Consider the following 21217-nt stretch of genomic DNA (forward strand, 5'->3'; position numbering starts at 1 on the left):
GACTTACATTTAGAGTAATACTTTTTTACCATACCACATGTTTCAACAAAGTCTTTTGGGCTACAAATGTAGTTCCTTTTTGTTTGTTCCTGTTTGATAGTTTCATCTGTGAACTGTTAATGCCAGTATGGTGTCCGATCGGGAATAGTGGCCACATTACTCTTCGGAGAAAGTGCCCAAGTTGTTTACCCTGCAACCGCACAGGAGTCAGTAATTATTTGTTCTTATGAAATTAATTTTAATTACAAGAAGAATATCCTTTTCACGAGTAGAAAGTATATCGTTTAACAGCGGGAGAAACTGTAAGTAGGCTGTTTAGGTTTTTATATTGGTAACGCCATGTAGCGCTCTATATGAAAATCACTGGCTGTGCTGTGTGCAGTCTGTGGTTGGGTGGCATTGTTGTAATATTCGCCTTGTAGTGTTGGGCTGTTGGCTGTTAACAGCGCATAGCGTTGCGCAGTTGGAGGTAAGCCGCCAGCAGTGGTGGATGTGGGGAGAGAAATGGCGGAGTTTTGAAATTTGTAAGACTGGATGGCATGAACTGCTATGTATATTATGATTTTTCAACACTATTAAGGTAAATACATTGTTTGTTCTCTATTAAAACCTTTCATTTGCTAACTATGCCTATCAGTAGTTAGTGCCTTCCGTAGTTTGAATCTTTTATTTAGCTGGCAGTAGTGGCGCTAGCTGTATTGCAGTAGTTCGAGTAACGAAGATTTTTGGTGAGGTAAGTGATTTGTGAAAGGTATAGGCTAATGTTAGTCAGGGCCATTCTTTTGTAGGGATTTTTGAAAGTCAGAATGCGTTGCGCTAAAAATATTGTGTGTCAGTTTAAGCACAGTCATGTATAATTTTTCTAAGGGGACGTTTCATATGTCGACCCTTAGCCGAGGATACCTCACTGGAATCTTCTGATTTTTTCTTGTAGTTTGTGTAATTAGTGTAGATTTTGTTTATTACTAGCGCGTAATTGTAGAGAGAATCTCCTTTGTAGTTGCAGTCTTTCATTGTTGTACATTAAAACAGGTGTGGCACGCATGTAAATTTGCACCAAGTATTTCGCAGCTGCGCTTGCCATTAACTAGATATTATTTTCAGTGCTATGTTAATGTGTTCTCTTATTTTTGCTCTTCAAATTGTGTTTTTATGAATTGTCGTACGAAATATTGTGACAATAATGGCGTGTGAAAAACGTAATACTTGGCTCCAAAGTAAACTGAGAAATGACAGTGAAGACGAAAGCAGTGTGTTAGCGCCACCATGTAATGAATTAACTAATGTTCAAAGCAGTAATTTGGTAATTGTGCATAGGGAAATGGAGCGAGCTGCAAATAATGGTGTAGGCAGTGAAGCAATTAGTGAACAGGGAAGCATTATCGATCGATCGGTCGGCAACAGCTCGCCTCAGGATTCCGAAATGACAGGACACAATCTTTCAAATACTGTAGATCAGGTTTTGCGTCCTCACCGTTTTCTCAAATAAATCAAGACACATTTTCTGCTTTTCAAAATGCGAATATTGTCGGTTCAAATGCACTGCCGAATAGCACTGAGGAACATGTTTCAGACACCAGTGCACTATTATTACAGTTAATGCAACAAATGGGACAAAGGTTACAAAAGTTATACACAACGCTTGAACAAAATCAGAAACAAATGGGACAAAATCTTCAAAAGTTAGACACAATGGAACAAAATCTTCGGAAGTTAGACACCGCACTTGAACAAACACATGAAGATTTAACTACTGAGTTACATAACATTGAATCGAAATGTCAAAAAGTCTGTAATGACGTAAAAACATAAATTTATGAGCATTTCCAACCTATTTTTTCGCGTCATGAAAATGCATTATAGAATCACGAAGCAGCCATAAAAGAACTGCAAACTATTGTTCATGAAAATCACGACACCTTGCAAGCTAAAATTGACTCAGTTGCATCTAACGATTCGGTAACGCAACTTGCAAAAACTCAGGAAAACTTAAAGAACACAGTAGATACGATTTCAAAACAAATGGACACTACGAAACTTGGTTCAGAAAAACACACACAGGAAATAATTTCACTAACGGATAAAGTAGCCGAACTTTCAGATCAGTTCACTAACTTATCTACAAAGGTAGATGATGATCTGAATGACACAAGACCTGTAGCCTTCACGGACACTGAAGAGTATAGAAATCCGGGAAGTACAAGATCAGTTGGCACAAGTAATACAAGAATTACATATTTTAGAGGACACTCGCGCTCCAGTATGGGAAGAGGGACATAGAAATACGGAACAACCACAAAATAATAACACAGGACACTTCGGAAATTATGAAAGAAATTGGCAAGGCGCATTGGATTTTGAGATGGAACCGCCGAAACGAAGTAACAATGAGCGATGTGCGACTCGCCGACACGATTATTTTGACTATAAGCTGTTCATTACTACATGTAAATTCAAAACATTTCAGAATTCTGACAACGACATTCATCCACAAGCATGGCTTCATCAATTCTCTCATTGTTTTCCTCCCAACTGGTCATTAGAGCACAGATTAGAATTTATGTGTGGCTACTTAGAGAATGAACCAGCTGAAAGAATGCGATCGGTCATTCACGATTGCCACAGTGAAGGAGAATTTTATCATACCTTCCTCTCAGCATATTGGTCTCAAGCTACACAAGACCGAGTAAAACATAGCATCATAATGACGAAACATTTCGAACAATCTGAATTTTCCAGTCTTGTGAAATATTTTGAAGACATGTTGCACAAGAATCAGTACCTGTCAAATCCATACAGCCCCTCAGAACTCATCCGCATTTGCTTAATCAAATTACCTGAACATTTACTACATATTATTTTGGCAGGACGTTGCAAAGACGACACTAAAGCTTTTCAGGGACTGTTACAAGAATTGGAAATTGACACTGACAATCACGGGACGAGAAAACAGGAACACAACAATTACAGGTCACATCCATCATGATTCCGTGATGAAAAAAATAATAACTGGACACGACAAGGCTATTCTTACAACGTAAGTCATGACCAAAACAGACACCACCCGTATTACAACCACTGGCAGAGTAATAGTTACAGAGAAAGATCGCATTTCCGTAGTAATGAATATGACAGAGACAATCATAGAAACAGACAATTTGGCAACCAGAACTATTATTATCACGGGAGACAGAATAACTTCAGACGCAATGGTCCACCGTGCAGTGATAATTCTGGGAGAAATTCTCCACCACTTAACCGACAAGAAAGAAACTACAGGAACTACCGACATGACGACAGACGATATAATCATAACGACTGACCTGAATTTCATCAGAACTGGCGGGATTCAAACAGGGCACGGCCCTCTCGACAAGGTGAATTTGTAGAAGTTAGACCTCCAAATCCCAATAACGACGCGCGCCAACAAAGAGGCAGACAATGACCTGCACCGCAGGCAGCCACGTGCACCGTCTGGCTCAGAGAAAAATAACATAGATGCTAACCTTGAGAAAAATTCTAGTATTCTTTACCAACATATACCACACGATGATTCCATTGAAGCTGGAGCTCTGCATAGTAGTAAGAGTAAAGGCTTGAAACCACATTTCACATGTAAAACCGGTTATTGAAAGATAATCTGCTTTTTAACTTTGTCTTTGCCATATAACATTTACTTTATATTACTAGTATGCTTTGTCAGACTTAGAATCTGTTAACATGCAACAATGTTTGAAGTTAAATATCCAGTCAAGAACCAAGAGGACTTATTTAAACAGAAATTACGAATGCATTGTTATTGTGAACAGACGACACAGTGTTATTGTATGTGTATATTCTTGCTTGTTAGTTGCACGATTATGTAACGACTATAAGGCTCACATACTTAGAACATTTACCAGTACTGCTAATGAGATTTTAATGCAACATTTTGGTTTACTTGAAAATACATTCTGGATTTAAAGTACTTTCTGTGATATAGCAGATGACACAGTGGTTAGTTTTGTGACAGCTACACGATTTTATCACGACGCTACTAATGAGTGACAATTTACAATGTTGCTTTCGCGGTGTATCTGTTTTATATCTGCACAGTTTTTCTGAATTCTTCTGGAAAGTAAAACATGTTTTAGTAGTAACTTTTGTGGTATAGCTACAAGGAGACAGCCTTTTCCATAGCACAACAATACGTTACAGCACAGTACTTTCTTCATCATGGCAATAAGCGTAATAACTAAGATATCTATACACAAAGCATTTCACTTTTGTTTATCATGAGGTAAGTACATTGACTTCTGCAAAACTTAGCTTTCGGAGGACGATAACTACGACACTTCCACAGAGTTTATCTTACAACAAGATGCACAGTTTAGCGCTACAGTACACGTATTTGAGTGATTAATTTTGTACTTAAAACATTTATTTTTAAAGATATTTGAAGTACAATGATACAAAGTTTTTCCGTGGTACATTTCATTCCATTGTAATAATCTGTAACACCTGAGGGTATAATTACATTAATCCTCAGGGGGGTACACGCTTACTTTGTGTACCATGTGTCTGGCAAACACAAGGAGCCCTAGCTAATATGGTATTTGCTTATACAACTTTACACATCGGTACCATATTTCTCTAACACATAAATTACACAGCTATCTGATCATTTAACTGAGAGAGACAAATATTTTTTTTTACTATGTCAGTGACAGATGTTAACGCAATTACACAGCTGGATAACTCCACACTTATGAAATTGTATTTTGTCTGTACTGTGTGAACCCTTCATATTTTTCGGAACCATTGTGATACTATGAGAGCTTTGAATGATATATTTGGTATGGGATCATGATTTTTAAAGTACGTTTGAGGTAGATGACACTATTGAAATTATTGGAGGAAGCTACAACGATTTTGAGAATTGACTGAGATGTTATGATATTATTACGACGACGATGTGTATTATGCTGTTGAGATATGTTTATGATCAATAAGATGATGCTACCATATATGAGGAATTTGATTATGCTACGTATTTCTTATGATGAAATATTGAAGAAGTGTCGACGAATATGTATATGTATAATAAGGTAAGCAATAATGAATAGTGGTTAGGGACTCAGATTTGTGCAAAAGGATGTTGGAAACCAAGAATCGTACTTTAAGAATTATGAAATATGTGTACATGCGTGAATGCATTACAATGCTGTCGAAAATTTTTTGGACACTGTTGTATTTATAGGATTTTATTTTCTACACATTTGTAATGCAAATTGTCAACCTGTGAAAATATTTTTATATGAGACTGTCACTGTAGTGGAAACTGCTGTCGTAAATATTTCAGTAAGAAAGGTAAGTGACCTTGACGTAATGCGTTTTGGGCGCCCAGCTGAGAGATAGTCATCTGACAAAAGAAAGCCATTAGGTGGAGAAAAAAAAAAAAAGAGACCATTATCCTCGCTATTGACATTTCTTAGTCGAAAGTATCACAAATACGACATGCTCAAACTGGAAAACATATGATTACACTGTGGAGCTCTTAATTTATGATATTTACTAAAATACCAAATGAAATGATGAGAAACATTTTACATCTATTGTCTTTGCAGTTGAGAGATTGCTCATTTTGTTTAATATCTAGTTTCTAGCTGCACTGCAGCATTGGTTAAAATAAAATTTTATAGATGTACTAAAATAAATATTTTATGCCTACAGATCCAGTAAATAATAACTTCATAATCTACTTCAAAAAAACGATGGAGCACAAAAAGACATTTCCCTTCACAGGAATTGCATACATAATTTTTGTCAATGACTGGGTAACTTATTTAGTAGTGTAAATCAAGGTGATGCATCACTCTAGTGTTAAGATGTGACATAGGTATTAGACATGGCCATCTTTACTGTAATATTTTTTATGCTTGAGCTTTGTCATAATTAGATATAAGTTATTGCATTTGCTGCTGCTGCTTGCTTTGCCAATTTCCATTTTTTTGTCATTGCTGTTTGTGTTAATTGTTTTGTGCTGCTGCATTGCCTCATCCCTTAGTATATATATATCTGAGCTCAGTAGATTTAAGTTAGCTTAAAATGGGGTAGGCTGTATAAGAGAACGAGTTGTGATGAATTGGAAGAAATGCATTGAGAAGCTATAAGAATATGGTTTGGCCAAAAAAAGTATTTTGACAGAGGATACGAACAAAAAAGTAGGGTTTAGAGACAACAAGTTTAGGTAGGATTTTCTTGGAAATAAATGATGTAAGATAATGGAAAATAAATAATGAGGTAAGAAATATGTGAACATATAAATACAGAAAGCATGCTTGGATAGTATGTTTTGGTGAAAACAAATGTTGAAATAAGACGAAAGATCTATGGAATGAAGTTTTGGGTTGGACTGCAGTACCAAATGTTACACTGAAAACGAACCCTGTCCTTTCCATTGTGTTATCCCCCTATGTGTCTGTGTACTCTTGTATATTTGTGTTTTTCCTGTCTTTATGTGTTTAGTTAATAAGATTTATGTTGTAGAATTTTTCTAGTACTAAGCTACATTCACTACGATGAGGAATACTGTTATCCTCAAATATAATTTGCATTTATAATATGTCATTTTCTTTGTAAAGATGTTTACACATTATTAATTCTGTTCTGTTTCAATTCTCATATGTGAAATTAATGTTTCGAAAACTATTCTCATTATTTTATATATTTACTTATGTCATAATTCCTGTAACACTGATGTATATCTTTATTTCTATTCTTTTGTAAAGCCTGTATTACTACAAATATTATCTGTATTATTATGTTTTAATGAGGTTTTCTGTATCTTTGTAATTGCATTCTCATTTTATAAAATAGTAATGGACACCAGTTCAGCAAATTAAGTAACTTGTAAGCATTCATTTCAGTGCACATATTTCTGTTGGTCATAGTAATGCACAATATGTGAGAAGTTGGGACTGTTAGTGTTGGCACGTGTGTTAATAACTCAGCAAGGGACTGAATAACAGCATTGCTGGTTCTAAGGACAATTCCAAAAACTTTGTGAGTGCACAAGTGGTGGCTTATGGACTTGCTATATTGTCTGCAAGACTCTTCGATGGTGATTGTGCACCTGCACAGTCGCACAGATGGCTGCTGGCCGTCTCTACAAGGACTGAAGTGGCTGCACCTTCGATGGCCCACCAATACCATTATTTCTACAAGGACTACAGTGGGTCAGCACCCCTGGTGGCCCACCAATACCATAATCTCTACTAGGACTACAGTGGGTTTGCTCTGTGATGACCTACCTACCAATATTCTTCAAAACTTCGACTGACTCTGCTGTGGGTTTGCTCTGTTGTGGCCCATTACCTGCCTGCATGTCAAGAGTCAGCACTGTCTTTCCGTTAGAAGGACAACACTACTTCTTCAAGACTGCATGGAAATCCACTACTTCCGTTTGCATTTTCTTTTACTGCTCAGACTTTGAGAAAAACACTGCTATTTTACTGTGGTGAACGATCAGGACTGTCTTTATGGACTGTGAGAAAATTTTAGCTTTTGACCAACATTGTATCAATGAGTGGGTGCATTTGATTTCTCTGTTATTGTAATTGTGCAAAAATTTTAACAAATATGTATTGGCCAGTGCCCAAAACAATTTGTAAAATTTTTTTGAGGGACCATGGGGGCTATGTAAGTAGGCTGTTTAGGTTTTTATATTGGTAACGCCATGTAGCGCTCTATATGAAAATCACTGGCTGTGCTGTGTGCAGTCTGTGGCTGGGTGGCATTGTTGTAATATTCGCCATTGTAGTGTTGGGCTGTTGGCTATTAACAGCACATAGCGTTGCGCAGTTGGAGGTAAGCCGCCAGCAGTGGTGGATGTGGGGAGAGAAATGGCGGAGTTTTGAAATTTGTAAGACTGGATGGCATGAACTGTTATGTATATTATGATTTTTCAACACTATTAAGGTAAATACATTGTTTGTTCTCTATTAAAATCTTTCATTTGCTAACTATGCCTATCAGTAGTTAGTGCCTTCCGTAGTTTGAATCTTTTATTTAGCTGGCAGTAGTGGCGCTCGCTGTATTGCAGTAGTTCGAGTAACGAAGATTTTTGGTGAGGTAAGTGATTTGTGAAAGGTATAGGTTAATGTTAGTCAGGGCCATTCTTTTGTAGGGATTTTTGAAAGTCAGATTGCGTTGCGCTAAAAGTATTGTGTGTCAGATTAAGGACAGTCATGTATAATTGTTCAAAGGGGACGTTTAAAAACTTTAGTTTCACAGAAGAAGATATTTACTTTTAACTATTATACCACAAAGACAAAGAAACAACAAAGCTAGTCGTAGAAGGCAAAGAAACAAATAAAAATAAAAGCCAAAGAACGAAGAGATGATTAGATTCGCCACTTTCGATGCGGGTGCATCCAAGTTCAATTCGCGGTACCTCCTCGGATTTTGTCTGAGTTAGGAACGTCTTGTACGGGATCAATTCAGCCCTTGTGATGCCAAATGAGAAGCTGCTTGGATAAAGAAGCAGTGTTATTATCAGGATTCGTCTAATGGAAATTACGGCTGGAGGGACTGGCGACGTTTCGATCACATGTCCCACAGTCATAGGCCGCTCCTCGTACCACCTTCTAGGCCGCAGTCGGGTAGTTACAGCAGGTCTAAGGCCTAATCCTCGAATGATGTTCACGTTTACGTTTAGAATATTGTATCTTCCTGCTGTCTAACATTTTCCCAAGATGACGGTCTCCGCTTTCTGCCGGCCGCGGTGGTCTAGCGGTTCTAGGCGCTCAGTCCGGAACCACGCGACTGCTACGGTCGCAGGTTCGAATCCTGCCTCGGGCATGGATGTGTGTGATGTCCTTAGGTTAGGTAGGTTTAATTAGTTCTAAGTTCTAGGCGACTGATGACCTCAGAAGTTAACTCGCATAGTGCTCAGAGCCATTTTTCAGCTTTCTGCTGGTATGCAAAGATATTACCCGGAATATCGATCCTTGCCAGTCGGCAGCAGAGCCATGCTTACGCCCGAGAAACAAGGAGAGGAAGCAGGAGCACACTACACGTCAGTCAGCAACTGTCCCTTTTCTGTCTCGTCTGTCCCATAGAAGATGTGGAGCTTTATGTGTCGCTGCGTTCATTGGCCTCTTGCGAGATACCCATTTCAAATGTCCATTGTACCATTGCATGCAGTCCCCTTCGCAAAGCTCCTTTGGACTCTGGATGAGATGAACCTGAATTCCTTAGCTGTAGAAATTTTTGCCTGGTTTAAAAATGATTGCCATTGACAAGGCATGACACTCGTCTTCAATCTCTGTTGGTTGGCATCTTTGTACAAGCACTGTTCCTTGCTAGGGACCGGAAAAGCCAACCTATGAAAACCGATACCAGTATTTTAGCTCTAAATAACATAAATTCTTCAGAATTTTTAAGATCTTAATTATAACAGTATTTTTATGCTTTACTAATAACTGAGGTCTCCTCCTTGTGACGGAATAAGTAGTACATGGATGTGTCTTTAAACCATGTGAGAGACTCAGTCTTCGCGGTTTGGAAGTATCTTCCAGGCGTAGGACATTCTAGGGGAAGTGAAGCTTGTCAATGGGTCCACAGTTTCGCCATAGTGTGCAAATATAAGGCTGCACCTCTTGCTCTTACATTTATAAGTTCCAGTCTACCTCCAAACAGAGGGAGGGTGAGAGGGTGAGCGTGTGTCAGCGGATTTTAAATAGGAAGCTTACTGCTAATCCAAACACCGCCTTCAGTCTGCATGTCATCGCTGTAGGTAGTAGGACAACCTGAGCTATGTATGTCATCTTGTTCACCACGTGAAAGTTAAGGTGCTCAAGATGGTGTAGTACGTCTGTGTGTCAGAGTTGATTTTGGTGGACTTCTGTGCATTTCTCCTGCAGTAGTTGTCTACAGACCATGATAGCCGTACAATGCATGTCCTGTGCGAAAATAATTCCCAAATATCTACTCACATCCATCTGTGGGATGGGCAGTATGTAGTCCTCCTGGAGGCTCCTTCCAATATGCATCACCACCGACTTGGCTACGTTAATGTGGCTTCTCGCCACCAACCCACAAGACTTGATCCATTCAAGCACTGTAATGACCTCATCAGCTGATTGGGCCAGCAGTAGAAGTTTAGCAGCATACATTCTGCAGTGGACAGTGTGGCTCCTCAACCTAATCACCGAGAGCCTGTGTTTCAGTCCTCCTATGGTCAGTTCCTTTCCGGTCGCTTAAAAGGTTATGGAGAGTGAGCATCCTTATCGAACAGAACGTCAGATCGGTAAGGGACCCACTGTACGCCCACTTACCAGTACATTGGATGATTCTCCGTGTTGTGAGAGATGGAAAACTACGTCGAAGAAGTCATGTGAGAAGCCAGAACTGACGTAAGAAAATTACGATGCACTCTGTCGAAAGCGTAGTCGAAATCAGTTAAGATCACAGCAGCTCGAAGGTATAGGATGTGGCGATAGCTATCAAGTTTCTACAATCGTTGGTGGCCGTTTGCATCTTGGTCTCTTCTCCCAGTGTCGTTTGCTCCATTGAAAAGATTAGTGGTAGTAAACACTTTACTCGCGTCGCCAGAAGCCGGGAAAAGATCTTATAGTCCGAATTTAACATTGTAATCAGGCGGTAGTCCTCGATCGTTCGTCCTCTTGAATGCTTGCGTATAGGAAAGAGTAGTCCATCGACGAAGGCAGCTGGCATGCTGAAACTGGGGGACATCATCTCTCTCGGTGCATGGCGATCCAACATGGCATCTTGTCTAACATGTTCTCTGCGTCCTCCTGCATAATTTCCGTTAAATGCGATGATGCTGCTGTGACGTTGAGGGTGCGTGACAAGTACTGTAAAATGTCGTTATCATCCCCCTCCAACATATTCTTTTCCTGGTAAAATCGTATAATGGTCTGCAGCGGTTTTCTCAATGGCCGCCTGCATCGTTAAGGATCGACCATCCGATAAAGTGAGGTCCATGATTAATTGTTGTTGGCGCCAACGGCTATCGAGCACGATGTTACCCATAGATGGGGTTTCACTGCTCGCTCGGTCTTGACACCGCGACCACACAACCTCTTCCAATTTTCGCCATGTAAGAGAAAATATTGTGTCTTTAATACAGCGTCTTACTATCTGTGGGTGAAGTAACGTCTAATAAAAGCCCAACAAAGTAAGACGATGCCACGAAGCTATATCCTTTCCATATTGTATTAGCATCATACAGAACGCCTGTTTCGCATATTCCATCCACCTTGCCAATGTCGAACTATCATGGAAGACTTCGCTGACAGTCTGCCTATATGGCGGCGATAATCTGACGGAATTCTGGGTCCTGGAATGTGCTGCGTTCATCTTACAGATCACAGGGCTGCGCCATACCCATTGTCGCTAGAGGGTGACCACACATACATGAAGGCACTAGGTTAGAGAAGGCAAGTGGCCATCGTTCGGCGTCCAACACTCCTGGCGCAAGATCGTGTGAAACGTAGATGCGATCAAGATGAAAGGCCGAGTGACTGGTGAGATACGTGTGTCCAGGGCGGTCACGTTGCACTTCCCCCCCCCCCCCCCCCAGTAATGATGAGAAGCAGGTCCCGCACCAGTATCCGAAGTTCCTGACAAGTTGAAAAAAAGAGACCCAGTCGTTGCGGCGGAGAAAACTGTTAAAATCGCCACCGAAGTATATTAATCGCGATCAAGATGAAAGGCCGAGTGACTGGTGAGATATGTGTCCAGAGCGGTCGCCTTGCACTCCCCTCTCCCCCCCCCCCTCTAGTAATGATGAGAAGCAGGACTCGCACCAGTATCCGAAGTTCTTGACAAGTTGAAAAAAAAGGGATCCAGTCGTTGCGGCGGAGAAAACTGTTAAAATCGCGACCGATATATATTAATCGTAGCGACCAAGAAACAGAGACGATTTCCTCCAAGATGAACTGCAATCTCTCGCAGCGCTTGTTGGTTCCTGATGGAAATAATCGTTAATAGTATGTGTGCCTAGTGCCACGATCGCCAACCCCTTAGCTGAAGGGAGGTAGGTCACATCTTCGATTTCAGTACCATCATGCACTAGTATCACACACTGCTGCCAGTCCGATGCATCGATGTCATGTCACATAACCATAGAAGTCAGGGAGGGATGCTACGCGAACTTCTTGCAATAAAACAGAAGCATCTCTTGCAGCATATGGAACCTGACCATTATTCCAGTCATATTGAGGTTAACTGTGGTGATACGATAAACCTGTCGTAGAACTGCAGGTGCTAACTAACTCATTAGGTCAGAAATATCTCTTGAGCATCAAGCTACATTGTTTTCAAACTCGGCTGGGCCCATTCCTAAAGTGCCCACACCACTGGCACGGGTTCCTACAGTGTAAAGTCCTCCACCCACGTTGTTGAACGTAGAGCAAAATCATCTTCCATCGTCTCCTCAGGTCACAAGATGGTTGTGTGGGGGGGAGGGGGGGGGGGCAGTACCCATCTCACAGACTGATGGCTGATTGCTCAGCTGTGGGTAATACTTCCTCAGTCCCATTCTGTGTTCCCAGACAGCAGCCAGTGGTGGCTGCCTAGATGGGAGCAGTGTCCTGGCATATGGAGACCTCATCCTCCAGCTAATGATCCCAAGTCTTTCTGAAGTTGCTCCACGCCTCTGCTTACAGCGCTTAGGGTATCGCTGATTTTGGGCATGTCCTTCTGTGTTAGGTGAAGACTTGACTCACGATGCTCTTGCACGTAAGCCACAGCTGGCAATATCAGTGAGCCTGTCGCCATTCTTTCGTCATGAACCTTGTCATCTGTCAGTAGGGACGGTGCTGTCAGAGTGGAGTCTGCAACGCGGATAATCGACATTTCATATTCCCACTGCATCAGAGGATGCTGTGTTACATCATCAGAGGGTGTCAGATGCTATGGTGAAGTGGCAGCAGTCGTGAGGGTGGCAACGTAAGTCACGGCAAGCTGTGTCAGCTGTCATGGCAGTACCGGGACCGCCAGCAGCAGTTGTGTGTTCCAGCATTGGATGAATTCGGATCAGAGGTGCCCCTCCTTCTCACTTCTAGAACAGGGTTTTGGTTGTCTGACGTAAATGACGATGGCACAGCAGCCTCCAATACACAGATTTGTGGGAACATGTCTTTTAAGTTCAGACCTCTTGGACTCCGCTCAGGACAGGATATGTTTGGAATAGTGTCCATCTTTCCTTAACATGACTATGCACCGTGCCGTACGGGCAAAGTGCCAACTCGATGTCTTCTGCTGGGAGTTCAAATGGAAGTTCAAATATGCTGATTATGCGGAGTCCCAAACCAGCACCATCGACTTCCATAGTACCCTCATTGCCATCAGCGTGGCAGAAGTGAAGGTCTTGTTTCGTTTCCCAAAGGATCTGTTCCCAAGATGTGTTGTTGATTATCTGTACATATACTATACTACTCACGAAGGATAAATGTATTCTGCTGGGATTCTGATCTCTTCTCCTAAAATTCGTTCTACTTCAAGTGCTTTTGGTCGTACAGATTTGTTTTGGAACGTAAATTTGAGCTTCAGTTTTCTGTATTGGCTCGCCGGCGCCAACCTTGCGTGAATGCTCTGAAAAGCTAGTCATTTGCATATCACAGCATCTTCTTCCTGTTGGTTAAATTTCGCGTCTGTAGCACGTCTTCTTCGTGGTGCAGCAATTTTAATGGCCAGTAGTGTACTTCTGTTATTAAACTTGGTCTCTTCTTCTTATAACTGTATCCATTCATAAAGTAACTGTTTTCTTAATGGGTGCCAATCTATGCTTTTCATGCTCCAGAGGTAGTGTGCACTGTCCATTTAGCGGCAAACCAGTTGACAAATCTTTCAGTCTAATGTCAGTCCTGGAGGCTTGCTACACTCATGGTTTTAATGTTGGCTTTACAAGATAACTTTTACTTATCTGAGTTGAGCACTTTAGCTCAGATGTTTTTATTATATCTCCATGCAATGTTAATTTATGTAAATAATACTTTAAACAATTTTTATACTTCTAGTATTGCTTGATGGTTTTTATATGGTTGTTATTCTCCTGTTTTGATTTTAAAAATTGATAAGCAGCTGTAACTTATTCAGTTGAAGACACCCTCTGTTGGTATCGAAAACAGGTCAGTGTAATAAAATGTGTTCAACCGGTGGGCAGTTTTTATCCTTCATTAAAAAATTATTGAATATTATCTTTTTAAAATATATGACCAACTGGCCATAATTCTACTTTATTTGGCTTAGCTTACCGCAATAGAGAACGAGTAGCACTCAGCATATCCTCGTTCGGGGCCACTTCTCTACATACACAGTGTTTCCATAATAGTTTTCACAAATGTACGAGTAACAAGACATAGAGAGTGCTCCACTGAACAGTTCAAGATAGGCAGCCTGGAGTCGGAGAAGCCAGTTTAAGGAGATACGGAAGTAAACTGTTCTACCGCTTTGTTTAACATTATTGTTTTCCAGCTTATTTACAACTAAGATGCGTACAAGTTTACACATACTGTGCTGTTTATTTACATGTACTTTCTTTATTTCCTGCAAGGAAACGAGGAGGAGGAGCATGATTACCAGGAAGTCATGATGCAGGTTTTGTTTACTTTACTTGTCCATAAGTTGACTCTGTTGAGTCATACTTCCATTTTCCCATGACAGAAAGTGCTACTAATCAACAACAGACTCATTCATTACTCAATGCTGTTCAGAGACGTACAGTACAATACAATGGATCAGTATTGGTACAGTATTTCCTGGTCGCTGAATTGAAGGGGAGGTCCTACTCCATGGCCTGCGAGGTCACCTGCCCTGAATCCTCTTGATTACTTCCTAAGGGGATATCTAAAGTCACTTGTGTATGAGACCCCAGTGAATACAGAGATGGAACTACACTCATGCTCATAAATTAAGGATAATGCTGATATATGGTGAAACAACGCTCTGGTGGGCAGTTTGCGGATTTAAATCCCCTTGGGGTATGACCAAGCGGTGCATTTGACCTGCGGTCGACGCACAGTGGCGCTGGCAGCAGTCGACAGACACAGTGGTGTGTTGGTACATGTCAGAGTACGGTGCAGCAAGTAAGTGTGCAGGCGCTTTCAGAAGTGCCAATGATGACTGTGTGTTGAAAATGGCTCAAAGAACACACATTGATGACATTACGAGGAGTAGAATACTAGGGCGGCTGGAGGCTGGTCAAACACAGCAGGACATAGCATGGGCCCTCTGTGTGCCACAAAGTGTGATCTCAAGATTATGGCAACTATTCCAGCAGACAGGAAACGTGTCAAGATGCTACATTATGGGACGTCCACAGTGTACAACACCACAAGAAGACCGATATCTGACCATCAGTGCCCGCAGACGGCCCCAGAGTACTGCAGGTAGCCTTGCTCGGGACTTAACCGCAACCGCTGGAACAGTTGTCTCCAGACACACTGTCTACAGACGACTGAACTGACATGGTTTATTCGCCCAGAGAGCTGTAAGGTGTATTCCACTGACTCCTGGTCACGGTAGAGCCCGAAAACCCTGATGTCGAGAACACAGTACATGGTCATTGGAACAGTGGAGGTTATGTTCATGGACGAGGCCAGGTATAGTCTGAACAGTGATTCTCGCCGGGTTTTCATCTGGCTTGAATCAGGAACCAGATACCAACCCCTTAATGTCCTTTAAAGGGACCTGTATGGAGTTCATAGTTTGATGGTGTGGGGTGGGATTATGATTGGTGCACGTAACCCTTGCATGTCTTTGACAGAGGAAATGTAACAGGTCAGGTGTATCGGAACATCATTTTGCACCAGTATGTCCACTAGAAGTAGAATACTAGGGCGGCTGGAGGCTGGTCAAACACAGCAGGACATAGCATGACTCTACTCTATAAACTCTATGTATACATTACATTTAGCATAAATACATACAAATTTAGCATTGGAGGGCAGCATGGAGGGTAAAAATCGTAGAGGGAGACCAAGAGATGAATACACTAAGCAGATTCAGAAGGATGTAGGTTGCAGTAGGTACTGGGAGATGAAGAAGCTTGCACAGGATAGAGTAGCATGGAGAGCTGCATCAAACCAGTCTCAGGACTGAAGACCACAACAACAACAACAATGTCCACTTTTTCAGGGGTGCATTGGGTCCCACCTTGCTCCTGATGGATGATAACACACGGCCCCGCCGAGCTGCCATCATCGAGGAGTTACCTTGAAACAAAAGATATCAGGCAAAGGGAGTGGCCTACCTGTCCTCCAGATCTAAACCCCATCGAGAACGTCTGGGATGCTCTTGGTCGACGTATTGCTACACGTCTTCAAACCCCTACGCCACTTCAGAATCTCCGACAGGCACTGGTGCAAGAATGGGAGGCTATACCCCAGCAGATGCTCGACCACCTGACCCAGAGTATGCTAACCCATTGTGCGGCCTGTGTACATGTGCATGGTGGTCATGTCCCATATTGACGTCAGGGTACATGTGCAGAAAACAGTGGCGTTTTGTAGCAGATGTGTTTCGGGATGGTTTTCTCAATTTATCACCAATACCGTAGACTTACAGATCTGTGTCATGTGCCTAAGCTGTTAGCGCCAGTTTTGTCTAGTGCTAAGTTGTGTGGCACCACATTCTGCTATTATCCTTAATTTATGACCATGAGTGTAGTTGCCAGAATTGTAGCTGCCTTTGATGTGATTCGAAACACACCAAGGATATTTGTCAGTGTGCATTAGAATCTTATTCGCCGAAGTCATGCTTGTATTGAGGCTGAAAGCCATACGTTTCACCACATTTTACAACATACGGCACAAACTGTACATTCATTGTGTCACTGATGGTATTTGCAGTTAACTAATGTAAATAAAAAAGTAAATGGTAATGTGATTTTATTCCTATTATTTCTTTAAGCTGGCTTCTTCGACCCCAGGTTCCCTACCTCAAATTGTTCAGTGGAGCATCCTCTATGTCCTGTTAAATTTTTGCATGTCCTTACAGAAACCCACTGTACGTATCATGCAAAATATTGTGCGTTGAGGTTACATGCATGTAGAACGTTCTCCTGCCATTGACAACAATGTAAATAATTTTTCGGTAATGGATATAGGTATGTACAGTATTTCTAGGAGCGCCTAGTGTCATGTAATAAGCTTCTACCTCAACATCTGAACAGTGCACTTGAGTTCAGCCCTCAGTACTTAGAAGCATTTTTTCTTGGTTTGAAGACTGTAGTAGGATTCACTATGCCTCGTGTGACAGTTGTGGAGGTCTGTCAAAAAAACACATAAACAGTGGGTAGAAAACTTGTTAAATGCATCCATCCATTCACATAATACTCTGAGCAGAAGACAAAGCAATTGGCAGTCGGAAGCAAACCATGATCTGCTGGGCCTGATCAGGTATTAACTTATAGTTCTATTTTCCATACAGTATCTACTGTTATCTCGTGGATTGGTGATCCTTGTAACTTTAGCTACAGGTTAGGTTTTATGGCTGCCGTGATCAACTATAGCAGCGTAACCAATTTAAGGCAAGTACACGACCTAGAGTTTTGGAGCAGCTCATTAGTCGGAAGTAGTTCAGTCATGCACTGTTGCTTTAAGCCCTTTTATAGGTATGGTTCAATCGAGAAGCACATTAATTAGCAAAAAATTTAGCAAAGAATAAATGGAATAAATAATAATGAATATAATTTGTTGAAGGATAAACACCAATAAACAATCCGATAGGATGATAATGTGGCCAATAACAGATGGGTTCCTCTTTGAATATCTGTTTATTCAAATAATACACAAATTTATTCGAAGAGTGGTTCACATGAAATTTGTTAACTGAGCGCAATATAGAGTCAAGATACCACACAATAATACTCTTGCAGGGAAGCAGAGCATTTTGAGTCAATAACAAGCGCGAACTAAGGCTTGGAACAGAGCAGTAAAGTAATTTAAAAAATCTGCAGCACACAAGTATTTATACAGTAACCAGTTTACCGCTGCTAGAAATCTTCAGTCACCAGTAACCCGACTGTGGTTCTAAGTTCACTGGTATGAAGAGTTCTGTAATCTAAATTTCGAACTGGTGGGCACCAAGCAGAGCTTGGGCTGTACAATATGACGACAAAAGACCACAATCTCTACTCCGTTTGGTTATTTAAAACCTTGATCACCTTACTCAACACAGCAACTTAAAACTTGGCCACCATTTTCTAAATTCGACATATTATAAAATTAATGCATTTTAAGTTTGTGTAAAAAATACTCTCGGCTGATTAAAAACTTCATGTCACATTCAAATGGTTCAAATGGCTCTAAGCACTATGGGACTTAACGTCTGAGGGCATCAGTCTCCTAGACTTAGTACTGCTTAAACCTAACCAACCTAAGGACATCACATACATCCATGCCCGAAGCAGGAGTCGAACCTGCGACCATAGCAGCAGCACGGTTCTAGACTGAAGCTCCTAGAACCGCTCGGCCACAACGGTCGGCCATGTCACATTACTCAATTCTACACATAGCAATAATACTAACTTCAATCACTATTATATGCCACAACTGAAACTGCTGGAAAACAAGTCAACATAGTGACATCGTATACTTTGGAGCTGCAGTCCTACGTTAGTCAAATGGCCATCTTATGTAGAGGTTGTTCCATTTATCTGATGACTGCTTGTGCCGCGGAGTAGGTGCCGTTGCCCCGAGATCAGATGCCGTGTCGCCTGTCTACTGCTGCGGTTTAGTGAAAAAAATACGAGCTTACGGAATATCGGACCAGGTTTGTGATTGGATTCAGGATTTCCTAGAAGAAAGAACACAACATGTCATTCTTAACGGTTCAAAATCTGCAGATGTAGAGGTAATTTCGGGAGTACCGCAGGGAAGCGTGATAGGACCTTTATTGTTTACAATATACATAAATGACTTAGTTGACAACATCGGTAGCTCCGTGAGGCTATTTGCAGATGACACGGTTGTCTACAAGAAAGTAGCAACATCAGAAGACTCGTACGTACTCCAGGAGGACCTGCAGAGGATTAATGCATGGTGCGACAGCTGGCAGCTTTCCCTAAACGTAGATAAATGTAATATAATGCGCATACATAGGGGCAAAAATCCATTCCAGTACGATTATGCCATAGGTGGTAAATCATTGGAAGCGGTAACGACCGTAAAATACTTAGGAGTTACTATCCGGAGCGATCTGAAGTGGAATGATCACATAAAACAAATAGTGGGAAAAGCAGGCGCCAGGTTGAGATTCATAGGAAGAATTCTAAGAAAATGTGACTCATCGACGAAAGAAGTAGCTTACAAAACGCTTGTTCGTCCGATTCTTGAGTATTGCTCATCAGTATGGGACCCTTACCAGGTTGGATTAATAGAAGAGATAGACATGATCCAGCGAAAAGCAGCGCGATTCGTCATGGGGACATTTAGTCAGCGCGAGAGCGTTAAGGAAATGCTGAACAAGCTCCAGTGGCGGACACTTCAAGAAAGGCGTTACGCAATACGGAGAGGTTTATTATCGAAATTACGAGAGAGCACATTCCGGGAAGAGATGGGCAACATATTACTACCGCCCACATATATCTCGCGTAATGATCACAACGAAAAGATCCGAGAAATTAGAGCAAATACGGAGACTTACAAGCAGTCGTTCTTCCCACGCACAATTCGTGAATGGAACAGGGAAGGGGGGGATCAGATAGTGGTACAATAAGTACCCTCCGCCACACACCGTAAGGCTCGCGGAGTATAGATGTAGATGTAGACGTAGACATGATTACATTTAAAATATGAGCAAATAAATTTTGTACTCACCCGTGTCATGCAAGAAGATGCTGCAACTCCCTGCCATTATTTTCCACGCATTTCCGACACCCACACAAGAAATTGTTATTCACACAATGTAATTCTCTCCGAGATACTGTATTAATTGATTTTTAGGTATTATCCTTGAGCACTTCTATCGTGTGAAGATTTGTTGTGTACACTTTGTCCTTCAGTGCACCCCACAAATAAAAATCGTCCGCTTCTTTCATCGAACACATGGTGAATTGCAAGCACAGGAACTTTGGCCATATGAGCTCTAACCAGATCCTGTTGAAAAAATTCGAAGCTTCGTTCTCTTTCCCTCAGTTCATTGAAAAACGGTCGCAAAAAGTTTTGTACATATCTTTCACTTGTAACTGTCTCATTAAAAAAAATTGGGCCTATTATTCTGTAACCATCAACAGCCCACCACATTCATCCCCATTACGGTTAGAGGAAGGCAGTGGCAAATCACCTCCACTAGGACCTTACCTACTACGGCGATGTGGGTCTCCCGCATCGTTCCCATACGCTCTGTCGAGGAGTATGGGACCTCATCATCATCATCACACCCCTATTTTCTCATCATGAAGGGGTCCTCATGAAGCACAACAGGTCAATCTGCACTTCAATATCGACAGTTTTGGGAATTATAATACCCAGGAAATGGAATCAAGCCTCATCTGAAAACAGAGTGAGGTAAGGATACATGTCACCATCGTGCACTTGTTTTAAAACACATTCGCGAAACTTAAGCCTGTGCACAAAATCACCAGGTCGAAGTTCTTGTACTGCCCACATTCTATAGGCCCTTAGCACAAGCAGCTTAGCACCTCTTTGTACAGAGGTGCATGATATTTGTGTTCACTGCAAAAGATGTCTAAGAGAGTTTTAGGCGAATTTTCCAGGCGATATGCAATGTCGAGACAAGCCTCTGTGAGCAGTGTACATTGTCGTTTACGCTATTGTCTTGAACACTTCCTGTTTCACAAAATTTATTCACTAATTTGTGAACTGCATCTCGACTCAGAACTTGAACACCTGGAAACTTCTGTTCAGCAATCTCCGAATAGTACTAGCAGACTCTGTACACCTACACAAATCGTAAATAAATATTCGTTGTGGAATTGAATAATTCGCTCTTGCCATTGTGACGTTCATAAACTTCACTGTTACATTCGTGATGCCTGTTTCACCGCTCGAGTGACACTGGCTGACAAGGCTGGCCTTCAGGCTAAGACCCACAAAAAAAGGGGGAGGGGGGGGGAGCATAGTGCAGTCCCGCGGGACCCCTTCGACCGGCAGGCGCGGCCTCCGTGGCTGGCCTGCAATACTTCCAGGCAGGCAGTCATCAGATATATGGAACACACTGGAACACAGCAAATTCTGTTTAATTT

The sequence above is a fragment of the Schistocerca americana genome, chromosome 7, assembly GCF_021461395.2.
Source record: "Schistocerca americana isolate TAMUIC-IGC-003095 chromosome 7, iqSchAmer2.1, whole genome shotgun sequence".
Taxonomy (NCBI): Eukaryota; Metazoa; Arthropoda; class Insecta; order Orthoptera; family Acrididae; genus Schistocerca; species Schistocerca americana.